The sequence below is a fragment of the Chiroxiphia lanceolata genome, chromosome Z (assembly GCF_009829145.1).
Source record: "Chiroxiphia lanceolata isolate bChiLan1 chromosome Z, bChiLan1.pri, whole genome shotgun sequence".
In the NCBI taxonomy this organism is placed as follows: domain Eukaryota; kingdom Metazoa; phylum Chordata; class Aves; order Passeriformes; family Pipridae; genus Chiroxiphia; species Chiroxiphia lanceolata.
This window is the reverse complement of record NC_045671.1, coordinates 35327569-35341389: the sequence shown is the minus strand read 5'-3', so window position 1 is coordinate 35341389 and position 13821 is coordinate 35327569.

Genomic DNA, 13821 nt, shown 5'->3' with positions numbered 1-13821 from the left:
GAAAAAAAACCTGTTTCACTACTGTCTGCGGCAAATGATCCACCAGTAATTCTGCCCTGTAACCATATGCTCCTCTGAACTAAAAAGAATGAACAGCACATCCTCAGCTTTTTCCCAGACAGTACATATGAAGCTGCCTCAATTTAAGGTGGCCTGACACTTTCCGAGTCCCTGATTTCACTCACTTACCACTTTATTTAACTGAACACAAAACTTCTGTGTGTCTATGAACACTTACGGATGGTGAAAGATGGTGAGGTCTAGAGGTTTTGCCATTTAGAATGTACTGTATTTTTGTGAGCATAAAATTGTGCCCTTTTACTTTGTCCGGGCTACAGAAAGCTATGGGAACTACATAAGTCATACGCTTAGGTCAGACAAGTTTTGTATGTGTAAAGTGTTCAGAGATACAGAATGTAAAAATCACTGGGACAAATTTTTAAGTGTTTAGCAGGCTTGGTCTGTCCATGCTATCCTTGACCAGACACATAACACTGTGAATGGAAAGCCCTGATAATACTTCAGCATTGCAAAAAGCCCAGTTTAATATGAAGGAATCAGAGGCAGAATTTATTAGTTTGGGTTCAGTCTTGAGCTAATCTATGCACAAAATTTCCAGTCAATTGAGAATTTGTGCAGAGCAAACCCATACCTTCAAGAAACAGACCATGAGGACATAGCCTTAGACTGTTACCTTAAAGAAGAAAAGACAATTAATTAGATTGAGCAAAAAACAATTAAATTAAACATATGACCTTAACCCAGAATGATCTCACATATAAATGCTTTCACAAAACTATATAAGTCATCCACCAGTCTCACAATGCAGGACCCTTCAGTCAGGTCAGAAGTTCTTCTATCCTTCAGCAAAGCTGTTCTTAAAGAAATTACCTCAGTCAACATCCAGGCATACATTTCCAGACATATTTCAGTTGAAAAGTCAATATGACTTTTCATGTCCTTAGAAAAAGGAATTGTATATAAGTGTGAGTTTTGAATCAGTAGCTGTAAGACCCCGGTCACGGAACCACAAGCTCAGCTAGGAGTATTACTTTTAAAAGTATTTAAGACTCCAAAATTTTGCCCACCAAACTTTTGCAGAGCCTTTGGTTCTTAGTACCTTGAGATAGCCTAAAGAGAAGCAGCTACATACTTTTCTCAGGAGACATTTTTAATTTTACAAGGAAATAAGGATTCTGGTAAAAGTTTAAAGGGGTAACATACAACCAAGTAGACCACTCCACAAAGCACTGACGCAGCACACCCCAACCCACACAACTTTGTGAAATCCAACCCACTAGTTTTAAGTTAACCAAAACATTAAGTAAGACAAGAGTAAAGAAAGAAAGAGATTAGGAGAGGAAACAGGAGACAATAGCTACCACCAAAGAGTCCCATGGAAATCTGGCTCCATAAGGTAGATGGCAGGACCCAAGAGAAAAGGCAAAATGAAGACCACATGCCACTCTATTTATGTGCTTTGGCCACCATGGCTGCCCCTCCTAGGTGGGACATCCCACTGAACACTCAGAGCCTCCCGGGGGGAGTGAGGGCTGGTGTAGCCGGTCAGAGGCTGAGTTAGAGGTTCCAGGCAGTGTGATGTGGGTGGGCTCCCAGGCAGCCCTTTTGATTGACAGCTGCTCCATGAGGCTGCCATGTGAGTTCTGAGTTCTGCTGTTCACTACAGGCACAGAGTTGGTTCCAACCCAATAAAAAAATAATACTTTTACTGATGTGGTATCGCAAAAAGCAACAATCGGCAGTAGCTCATATGCTTTGGCTGATACTTTTTATGTCCTCTACTCTTAAGCTTCAGTAGATAGATCAAGACTAAGAAACCGAGGGCTTAATAGCACCTCTGAACACTGTCAGCAAGACATGTATATCTACATACACCAGGTACATATCCCAGTAATGGTCTAGGGCTTTCAGATGGAGCCAGGAAATACATATGGTCCATGACCATATGTTCTTGCTATGCTCCTCAATTTCATTTAAGTTAACGTAGAAATGCTGAAAATTATCAAATGACATCTTGCAGCAATTGATGATCATTCCATATAATCAATCATTACCAAAGACAGCTACCAGAACATGCAAAACTCTGTGGAATTTGTGGCTTGTTTCTATTAAAGGTACATGATCTTGCAATATAAAGAAAAATGTGTGCTTTTACTATTTAATAAGCTATAATTTCTCTCTGCCACTTTTAAAGCTTTCCGTATATTACACTTTCAGAGAATAAATAAGGTTATCTGCAGGAGACGTGAGTTATCTATAGCAATGTAAGACGAGCTATTTTGTGATATACCTTTTCTGTAAAATTTGCTTTTTGTTTTTTGAGTCTGTGTTGAGGATGGGGGAAGAACAGCGATCTTCAGTGTTAGTAGCCCTTTGCCTTAAAAAAAAATAAAAATTAAATATATGATATCTAAAACATTATCTTCTCACAGACATTTGGGAAATCTTCCTATAATTTTCTTGACTTTGCTGAATTTTGGTTTGAAAGTTTAGATGTAGACAGAGACCATGGTGGTTTGAGACAGTTATTATAAGAACACAAAAACATGTAATTCAAAAAGATTTCAATCAAACCAATGAAGAGAGGGAAATTATTGAGCAGAAGACAGGAACATCCAGGGCGAGAAGATATAGATTGAACTCTTATTTGAGCCCATTCCTCTTCTTGACTTTCACAAATCTGAGGCCAAAGAGTTGTTTATAGTGCTTAGAGAAATATCTTGTAAGCAAAGGTACAGTAATTTTTCCTTGATTGAAAAAGTCATCCTTTGTTTGCCATTTTCCTGGAATCTGGAGTCCTAGTGCTTGCACTCCTGTTGTCATTTTAAACAGAGCAGTCAACACAACATTCCCATTTTCCATCAAATTCTACAAGACATCAATGAATGCTAATCAGAATGCTGTAGGTAGCGCATTACTGTATCTTTGGGGACACTTACCACCTACATAGCCTATCACAAGCTTCCCAAACACAAGGTATCACGGGATGATCCAGCTTTATACCACTGGTCTAAAATGCCATTAAAGGCTAGGATACCTCTCCTTCTTTGAAGAACAAGTGGTAAAGAGTTTGCTAAGAATATTCACTTCCTTAAGTTTTGGTACTACAGTCTTCCTTAGCTGATGGATAATTTTGTAGTTTATGGTAGCCTATGAAAAGCTTTAGACTAAAATTTTGACCAAAAAAACAGAGCTTACTAAAGTATATGTGAGACACTGACACATCTACAGAAAACTATACATTTGGAAGGCTATCGCATCAAATATCTGTTATATTCATGTGTCTAGAATGGGCTTAATGTTTTATAGAGAAAATAAAAACAAGCAGAGCAACTCAGCTCAAGAACTCAGTTGTAATTCCTATAGACTGTTTTCTTTAAAGTGAATTTAGTGCACATGAAACATACTGGATTGACAGGGAGCAGGAATCTTGCAGAGAACAACTTTATTTCTACTCAAGGAGCTTGGTTTTGGTATTAGAAAGTCTTCTGTCACACAGTGTTTTAACTCACAAGAAATTACCAAATGAAGAAATGATGAATTCTTTCAAATGTTAGCCAGGATTCTATTAACCAAAAAAAATTAGAGATGGGAAAAAAAGAATGATTCATGATGCTATTGTCATTTTATTTTCAATTTATCAGTGATTGTGTCATGCAATGCAGTAATATAAATGATAATAATGTGTTGTTATGACTCTGTGTGTCATTTGCATTATGTGACATTCCAAATTTTTCAATTTGAGTGTTTAGAACAGAAAATGTTGTCTTTGTTCATGTATTGGCAAGTACCTGCTGGCTGAGTTCCCTGTAAAAACACATCTTCTGGCATATCTTCAGTTAAAGTTATTCCTTCATTTATTTACTAGAATTTGTGCCCTCAAGCCTTTATAATTGTGGGTATATAGCCACGTATTAAGACCTATTCATGAATGTACTGTGCAATTCATGTATACCTGAAGGCCCACAGATGAGGCAGTGCTACACACATTAATATATTCTGCATTGTATGTATTCATAAATATAGGGTTTCTGATGGCAGGAAGGACAGCATACTTCATTTTCATGAGTTAGGAATGACTCCATAACTCACAGGTGGCAGAGCAAAACAAAGCCACTAATGGATTCTCTACAGTCATCCCTACTGGATGAAAATAAAATTCCATTACACTGTCCACCATCACATATTTATACCATATCAGAGACTTATGTCTACAGAGTAACTAAACTTTTTTGTTACCCTTTGCTGAAGAAGTTAATATCATTGACGAAATATAAAGACATATTGCTGGGTTTTATTTCCCACTGGCACGGTCTAAATATGTATTTCATACAAGTAAACACACGCATATGCAGACATTAATAATGCGATGGTTTTCCTAGTCCATTTCTGAGAACTACTGCAATGAGTTCATCTGTCCCCTGGATATGATGGGATTTATGCTCCTTAGATTTATACATCTGGGGTTTTAAATCTTTTCATTCTCTGAAAGTGATTCTGGAGTTGCTGTGGTGTATGAAAAACAACACATGCAATCAACTTACAATGAAATAGAAGTAGGCCTTTGTCCCTCATTTAGCATACTTACCATCTTTCCCACTTAAAGAACAGCAAATGGTAATAGAAACAATTAAACCAAGACTGAGACACCTACAACATTTGGAAATAGGTCTCTGTGTTGTTGCTGGATACAAATGGCCACGAATACAATAGCAATCAAAGGAAATTTAAAAAAATCATCTCTGTGATGTTGTTGAATAGCAGGATACAATAAGTTGCATATAGGAAAATAGTTGTAGATATGGAAAAATTAAATTGCATCATTGTAAATCTCTGTTCTGTGCTTTTCTGCTGTTGCCCTTTCGAATTGACTGTCCTACTACTCACATCAGCAACAAGACCCTTTTCCATTTCTAAACCTACATACCTATCTCATCTTACTCTGACATCCTAGATTTTCTTCCTTTAAACAAAGTTCTTACTTTCCTTTAGAAACTAGTATGTATTCCAAAAGTGTCATGAGTGGTATCTCAAACAAGTTTTTCGCCAATTTTTACACTTGAAAAGGAGCCTAATGGTAAATAAACAGGTGGGACAGAAGATCCAGTTCAGTTCAAAAAAGTCAAACATCAGTTTTTACCAAGCTACTTTTTCTTTTTTTTGTTTAAACATGAGCAGAAAAATAAAATAGCCAACTCTCTGAAAAATATTTTTCAACAATACCTTCAATTTTTTTTTCCAGTTTAAAGAATCATGTTAAATTTGGAGATCTAAGTGTTTGTAACCAGAAAGTGCATACACTGCCTTAAAAGTCACAGAACTGGACAGCCTTGTATAGCAGGATGCATACCAGGCTTTTAAGATCTTACCAGGAAAGGGTATCTCATTGTAACTAACATATCATCACTTTCAAAACAGATAATTATGCTGATGAAATAACTTTTAAATTTCTGCCTATTTTTACTGAATGGATGCTCTGCAGCTCTCTGAAACACTGACTAGACAACTCCTTTTGTTAGTTATTGTGTTTTTCTTCTGCTCACAACTATATTGACTTCAGTGGATTGGTAGGTATTTCTTTACATCAACATAAAAGAGAACAAAACATGTTTTCTCCACAGATAATTTTTTAACAATACGGAGAAGAACATTTTAGCTTGCACAGGGGAATAAGACAGTACATAACTTGGATAAAAATTGTCTCACCAGCATGAGAAGACACAGAATACTTCTTTTTTATTTTTTTTCATAAAGAAGTCAACATATGTAATCCCATTCTTCCCACTCAGGAAGGAATTGGTTTTTGTAATTTTGGCAATTTTACCACCTCTTATATACTAAAAACCCCAAACAAACAAAAAAAGCATACTGCATAGAAATATGTATGTAATATTATCTTCTGCTGAACAAATGCTCTAAGATCTGATGCTGTATTTTATAGCAAGAACTTCTGAGGCAATATCAAACTAATGTTGCAACTATGGAAGTTCTAATGGTACTATTTTTCTTGATCCTGCAGAGTTTCAGTGACATAAACAGATTGGTTCTCTGTCTTCTTGTCCAACAGAGACAAAAAGTAACTTTCAGCATTCCAGAATATTCATGTGAGGGAATGAAGTTTGGCATAAAGAATTTATCCTTTATCCTTCTCCTTTTTGATCTTACTTCTTTTTTCTCTTCTCTTCCTTTTTGTCAAGAAGCAATTTGGTTTGCAGAAATAGACTGGTTTAATAAAACTGGTATTCTTCCTTCTACTAAAAGTTTACCTGCGAGAGCCCCAAACATAATAAAATCAGATTATGAAGGCAATCATATTTACTTGTAATAAATCAAATCTTGCAGACATCAGTTAAGTCTCCCCTACTGCACTGGGGCAATATCACACATGCATACAACAATACCTGAGATGTCAGAAATATATTTCATAAGTTCAGAAAAATTGCATACACACTTGCAACACCATTATAAGCAGTGAAGTTGTAATGTGAACATTATGATGTATAAAGTGGCTTTGTTCCTCCATTTAATAAGTACCACATGCCAAGCCCACAAATGTAATGGAATTTGCTGGTGATTTACCATTAGATATACAATATTGTTTTCAGGAAGAGAATTTTCCACACTTTATCACCGGTATCCAATTTTAAGAAACCATCTTCTTTCTCTTCTCTGAATGCAGCACAGACTTTAGATTAGTGAAATGAAATAAAATAAAATCCCAGCCAGTGATATACTCTATTAAGTTGAACTGAAGTAAGTGCAAGACATTTCCACTTGCAGAGAAAATGTTTCCTTCAGACTATCTCTGCCGAATATACATCTTTACTATTCTAGTTTTGGTATAGGTTAGGATGCTGGAAATGTCTTACTAAGGTACTCTATGCGAGCCCAGCATAAGAGCTGTGGTATAACACTCATGCGCACATACCAAGTATTTTCTGTTGTTTTCTGACTTCATAAGATTCATTGACACATCACAGATATTTTCAGTCTAAATAATAGAGGAGAACACTTTTTTCCTTTCTTTTCTTTTAGAAATTGATAAATTGAGAAGACTTGTATTCCAAGTCTCTGTTGATGTACATTTAGACGAAGAGGAAGTATCTTCTTTCTGCACTTCAGTATTGCCCATTAGAAATATTTTACTGAAAGAAAGTGTCCTGGTTCTGGCCGGGACAGAGTTAACTTTTGCAGCAGCCAGAAGGCGGCATTGTTAGGGCTGGCGAGGATATTCTATGCCTTCTCACATCATTTTCCAGGGATATGGGAAGGGATCCCTTTCAATCAAGTAGGTGTGGTGGAGGAAGTGGCCGTATAGCACCGGTTCCCTCTGTTATTGATAGCGTATCTGTTACTGTTCATTTTCTTATTCCATTGCAGTTTTCCAGTAATTTGTTTTTATCTCAACCCTTGATCTTTACCCTTTGTGACTCCAGTTGTCCTCTCCATTCTGCTGCAGGACGAGGGGGAGGGAGAATGAGCGAGTGGCTCACAGTTTAGTGTTTCACTGGGAATACTAAATTGGGGAATACCATTCCTAAACCACGACCAAGGGTAAATTGCAGTATTTGAATATCAAGTGACAGACATCTTGAATACTGGACTGTGGAAACAACTTTCCTTGAGTAAAAGGTTCTTTAACATGTACACTTAAAAAAATCTCTGGGGACCATAACTCTATGAGGTGACCTGAGCCATTAATATTTACTAAGACAAAAGGAGACTGTGGACAGTTGGACTCTAAATTTTTGCTGGGTTTATAATGGGAATAAAGAAGTAGTGTGCTATTTTCTTCCTTGAAAGTGCTGGTTTGCATTCTCCTAGTAAGACCATTCACAGTTTTGTAAAGTTTATTAAATGTTGCGACATTTCCTCAAGCAAGTTTACTCTGTAGTATTTGTGAGTTTCCCAGCAGAGCTCATAAGATCAAATTTAATCTGTAAAGGTTCATATTGCCAATGACTTCTTGTTCTGTTTTTTCTTCCCTTCTCCATATGAAATTGCTTGAGGGTATGTACAGCTCTGTTCTCTAACTATATATATATATGTATATATATATATTTACACTGAGCAACATTAAAGCAATCCATTATTTAAAAGAACTGGTAAACTTTATTCCTAGAAAGACGCCATCTCTAAACCCTAATTCCTCTAGTTTAAGTCTAGATTTCCACAGGCATTTGTTTAAGGTAACATTTGTCAGTCCACATTCCCTGTTCACCACACAGCTGTCTTTTGGAGCCACCATTCCTTCTCCAGTGCCCCCTCAGCTCTCCCAACACAATATTTGCATCATCTGGTATAAGGGAAGAAAACATGATTTCAGATGACCTTGAGAAGTTTCTGATATTTGGCTGATCATTTTCCCAGCTAGATACACCATTCTGGCACAAGTGAGACAGGGAGGAGGAGAGGAGCTACTTGAATTGTACTTGTCACTGGCAAGAGTGCCCAGGAAACATCTCACCATGGATAACATCACTGTCTGAAACAAGCAAACATGAAAAAACATACCACTGTGGTGTCTGTGGTTCTTATTTATGTGGTGAGCTTGGGCACAACGCAAGAAGAGACAAAACACATGAAAAAATTCCGGCTTCTGTTTTGAGAAACACAACAGATCACATCCTGAGAACTTGAGAAAAAAGTAAAAATATGTAGGAACAATGAAAATACAATAAAGTCTTAAACACATTTTCAGGTCTAGTTCCCTTGATTCATAAGCGTTGATAAATTTCACAGCACTCCTGTGAAGCATTACATTGCTAGAACTACATATAATATTTTAGGCAAAATTTGGGTGTTTTCAGAAAAGTTCAGATTTTGAAAGACAAACATTCTACTGAGAGATATTTTAAAAACTAACTCCATTAGTTTTTAAAAACTTAAAATTTTTAGTTTGGCCTTACTAAGTGTAATATTAGCAATTTTTTAAAAAATTGCAAAATCTTGTTTAATTTTTTAGTATTTAATTCAACATTATAGGGTACATTTAACTATTCAAAATCTAGGTGAAATATCTAAAGAAGCATTTAAAGATCATTTTGATCTACTTTTTTTGCTCTTTAACTTGTTGAAAATATGATCTAATTAGTCCATTATCTTAAAAGAGTACCAAAGATGATGTTATTATTACCATACAGATTTTACAAATAAAAAATCAAGATTCATGGAGAACAGAGCCAAAATATAGTGTATAGCCAAAGTATAGTGTAACCAACTTCAAACATAGTGACTTGCTTTTCCATAGTGTATAGCTTTTTAAAAATACTAGTTCCATCAATTCAGTTGCAGATGTGAGTGATCAGCATTTCTAGGAATCAAGATCTAGGAATCTTAAATTAGTATCAGAAAATGAGGAAAATACCCATTAAACCCATGGAGATACGATGATTTAAAACTCTTGTGCAATATCAAATACGAACACAGAGAAATTTAAAATAAGATATTCATTGAAGGACAACTATCTCTCCCCTCCCCTCTCCCTTTCCCCCTTCCCTTCCTTTCCCTCCCCTTCCCTTCCCAAACCTTCCCTGCCCTCCCCAAACTTACTCAAACCTTCCCTTCCCGAAGTTTCCCAAACCTTACCTTCTTTTGGGCAAGAAGGTGTTCATCCATTGCTAGGATAGCAGGGCTCCATCACATGCAATGATTATGTGGGAAGACTAACTCCATCACTCCAAATATGCCCCTTTTCCTCCTTCTTCCCCCTAACTTTATATCCTGTGCATGATGTCACAGGATCTGGAATATCCCTTTGGTCCGTTTGAATCACCTGTCCCAGTTGTGTCCCCTTCTAGCCTCCCATGCACCCCCAGGCTCCTTGCCAGCATGGCAATACGAAAAGAAGAAAAGGCCTTGGCCCTGTGTAAGCCCTGCTCACAAGTAACAAAAACATTTCTATATTATAAACCACCTTGTAATTGCTCCAACAGGAACAAGCAAGGTTTCACTTTTCTCTGGGCAAGAATCAAACGGAGATGGAGTGTCACATAGACAGACAAAGAGGGAAGTAGGGATTTCGTTTCCCTGTCTCTCTATCGACATAAAGTACATTGAAAGTGAGTGTAACTTCCTTTCAGCAATGAGAAAATCCTGCTGTGAAAGGTGGTGCCTGTGCAACATAATATAATAATAAAAGACATCTGGTCATCACTGTGGAAAGAACAGAAGAAATAATGAAAACTACATCAAGATTGAGTTATTTAAAATTTCTCATAGGCTGACATACTTCACTTCTTTTTTCCTTGTCTCAATAAGGACAAAGGGGTAACTAGCAAATTCAAAATCATTTCAATTCATTTTGCATTAATAAATAACTTGATTCATTAGTCCTTCATTTTATATTATCTGATGATGATTGGAATCAACACTATCAGAGTTGTCTACTCGATAATGTTCCAATTTTTTTTTCTCTATATTACTATGAATAGAAAACAATAATAAAATTCTGGCTGAAAGCAGCCGCTCATAGTTTCCCTGTGGAAACACCATAGAGAATTTACAGCCTCAGGACTTGAAAATTCCTCCTGTCCTGCAGGACAAATTCTATTGCATAATGTCATTTTGCTATAAAATAAATGAAACATTTCCTTCCTTTAGGCAGAGATGAATATTAGAGTAAAAAGTGTAAGCTTACAGAATCAGTTTTTCATTTAACAGAATTCATGCCTTCTTTCCATTAAAAGAAATTAACGCTATGCAGAGTTGGAATACAGAAAGCTGTAGGAAGCCATGGTCTGCATCATTAAGACAACCAGAATAAAAATATTGCAAGGAGAGAGATATGCTGTGCGGATTTACAGTTTAGGTGCCATGTGCAAGTGGCTTTGTCTCTGAGATAGAGTTGGGAAGGGCTATTGTTGAAACAGGAGGCTAGGCTCAAAAGAGTTAACTAAGAAATTTGGGCCTGCTAACAAGCTACTAACATCCAAAATGATCTGTGCTTGTTCTGTTCTACTTGCTGGACCAAAGCTTAAGAGAATAGTACAAGAACATGTAATAGACCTAGAGGTAATAAATTAGAAATGCAGTAGGATAAGGTAGACATTTGAATAGAAGAAATAGGCCAGGAGCCAGGGCTTTTTCCAAGCTTCAGTGAGCAGGTCAAGAACAATGGAAGAGAAGGAGTTATTGGTCTGGGCAGGGGGAATTTCAGGATAAATGCACAGGCATTTTCATATAGCAATAATATGTCAATGCACTGAAATTTACGGCTTACTACTCTAAGCATCCACACAGCAAATGCTCTTGAAACAAAAATGGTAACTTGGGATAATGGGAACTTGAGCACAGGGCAATTACAGTCACCAATGAAGTAAACCAGCACTCAGAATTCAAGACTAAAATAAGCTTTTTTGGGAATGGTCCAAACCTTCTACCCAGAAGACTTGCATATGAAAACAATTTGGGAAGCTGATCCTTGCATCCTCTCAGCTGTTACCTAGTAACTAACTGCGTGAGTGCTTCTATTCTACTTTAGAGCAGAGCTGCACAGCCTAGCTCAAATGGCTCTTCCAGACATCCAGAAAACCCAGGCAAGTCAATGGCACTGACACGTTGTCATGGTTTGAGAGCCCAAAAATCCAATTCCCTAGTCCAAGCCCCCTCCCACATCTCAACCTCGTGTAAGATGTGTTTTTCCAGACAACCACACAAGACTCAAAATGGGGGAAAGGGAATATATTACAATGACTGTACAAATAAATACTACAATACATTATATACAAACTTAGCTATCTCTACCATGACATAAGTATTTACAATGGATCAAATCTCTTCTCCCCTCCAAATAAAAGCCCAGGAGGGAAGAAGGGAAAGATCCTTTCCAACTCTCAGGGTAGCAGCTTCTTCAGAGTAGCAGTCTCTCTCTCTCTCATGCATGTAGCTGTAGCTGGATCTCTGCCAGCACACACGAGGGGATATCCAAGCCCCTCGGCCACTCATCTTCCAAGCGAGGGTCTTCTTCCATAGGCTGTGTTCACCGGGACAAGGGTCACTTCACTACGTCATATCACGAAGCTCAGGAGTCTTCGCGATGGTCCCTGTCTTCAGGGGATTCAAATTCCCCTTTGCAGAGCTCCTGTGCTCTGCCTGAGGCTGCCACCTTGGCAGCAGTGGCGAGGGGGGGCGGCCAAGGTCACCCTCTCTGCATTCCTCTCAGAGCTCTTCAGCTCCTTTCTGCAAGTGCTGTAGCACTCCAAGGCTCTTTCAAGTAAGAGTCCATCATCTTCCTCCTTTCTAGGAGGGGTCTCAAAGGAGTCTGGGGTCTTTTAGTTCAGTTCTTACCCCAAACTCTGTCTCTCTGCTGCTGGCTCTCTTTCTCGGCTCTCCTTCCAGGAGTTCTCTCTCTTGCTGCATGCTATTTGCTGCTTGGTTCAGTTCTTATCTGTTGGCTCTTAGCCACAATCTCTGGACGCTGCTTCTGCTGCTGCTCTGTCTCTGCTCACTCACGGTGGAGAAAACTTCCTTAGCTTTCAGCTACAGGCACCTAGCCCAGCTTTATGCTGTTCCAGGTCCCTGCAGCCCCAGCTGCTGCTGTTTCTCCTCGTGGCTTTCACAACAACATGGCTACCTTCTACTACCAAACTACAACTACTTCTCTTCCGTTCTGGTTGTGATATGTTTATATTTTGCAGAAGCGCTCATTGGCTAAAACTTCAAAACTTCAAGGGTCACCACCCCCTGGGGTTTTACCACTTTATAACTGCAGGGGGAAAACTGTTTCCCCCCATGACACGCGTAACCAAGGCATTTAGTGGATGCTCAGGAAGGAGCATACATGCAGAAAGTATTGAATTCCAGGAAATTCCAGGGAGAAGTATTTGATTCTTATTAACAGGAGGAAATTTCTATTGTGGAATCAGTGTTGCCTAGCTCAAGGCAGTGATTAATTGCTTCTTGGAGAAAGCTGTCACTATCCTTCAGCTGCGGAGATGTAGGAACTATTTATACCTTCTCATCAGTGGTCATCTTCATCAGCAATGATTGCTTATTTATGGAGATAAGCTGCCACTGCTGACCAGTTGCTTCACACTATGGCTACTCCTGTAGATAAGCAATCACAATAGGGCAATAGATCATTATTGAAATTGCAAATGCACAGGTATTTACAGCAATAAATTTACCACATAGCAGTATCTAAATATGATCAGATGGTACAACTGCCATATCCATATTCCTTTCTAAATTTTGTTCTTCTATCCCTAATCTCCCTCCTTACCCCTCATTCCAGCATCTTCTAACTGTCTTAGCTATCCTTTCCAGGCACACTCCTGCCCATATTTGTACTGCCATCTCCCTAAGCCATGCCCAGCATGTGAAGAGCCAGAACCCTAGGCAAGCTGGTGTCAATGCCTAGTGCAAGGGATTCAGCTGGATGGCTGGGGGCAGACAGCCTCCTCTGGAGGCCCATGGAGGCTATTGTGTGTTGGGGGAGGTGAGAATACCAAAGACTGTGAATGGGTGCAGTACTTTGACCAGGACCCATATGTCATGGCACACATAACACAGTTATTCAAGCAACATCCTGGCAAAATAGTGTAATTACAGCTGCCAAACTCAGTGTTGTTGGGTAATTGCCTAAGCTGGTGGCCACAACGAGTTCAGAAGCCCAGAGACATCAACCAGCTTGAACACGTTTGCCTATGACAGTGTACTTGTCTCTTCTGTTGTACTTGTAGACAATATTTACTATTTGGTCCTAACCTTCACTCATTCACAACCTGACTGTAACTTTTTTGAATGACTTCTGTTTTATAGTTGAGACTCGTCTATTTGTAGACCTGCACTTTTAGGAAA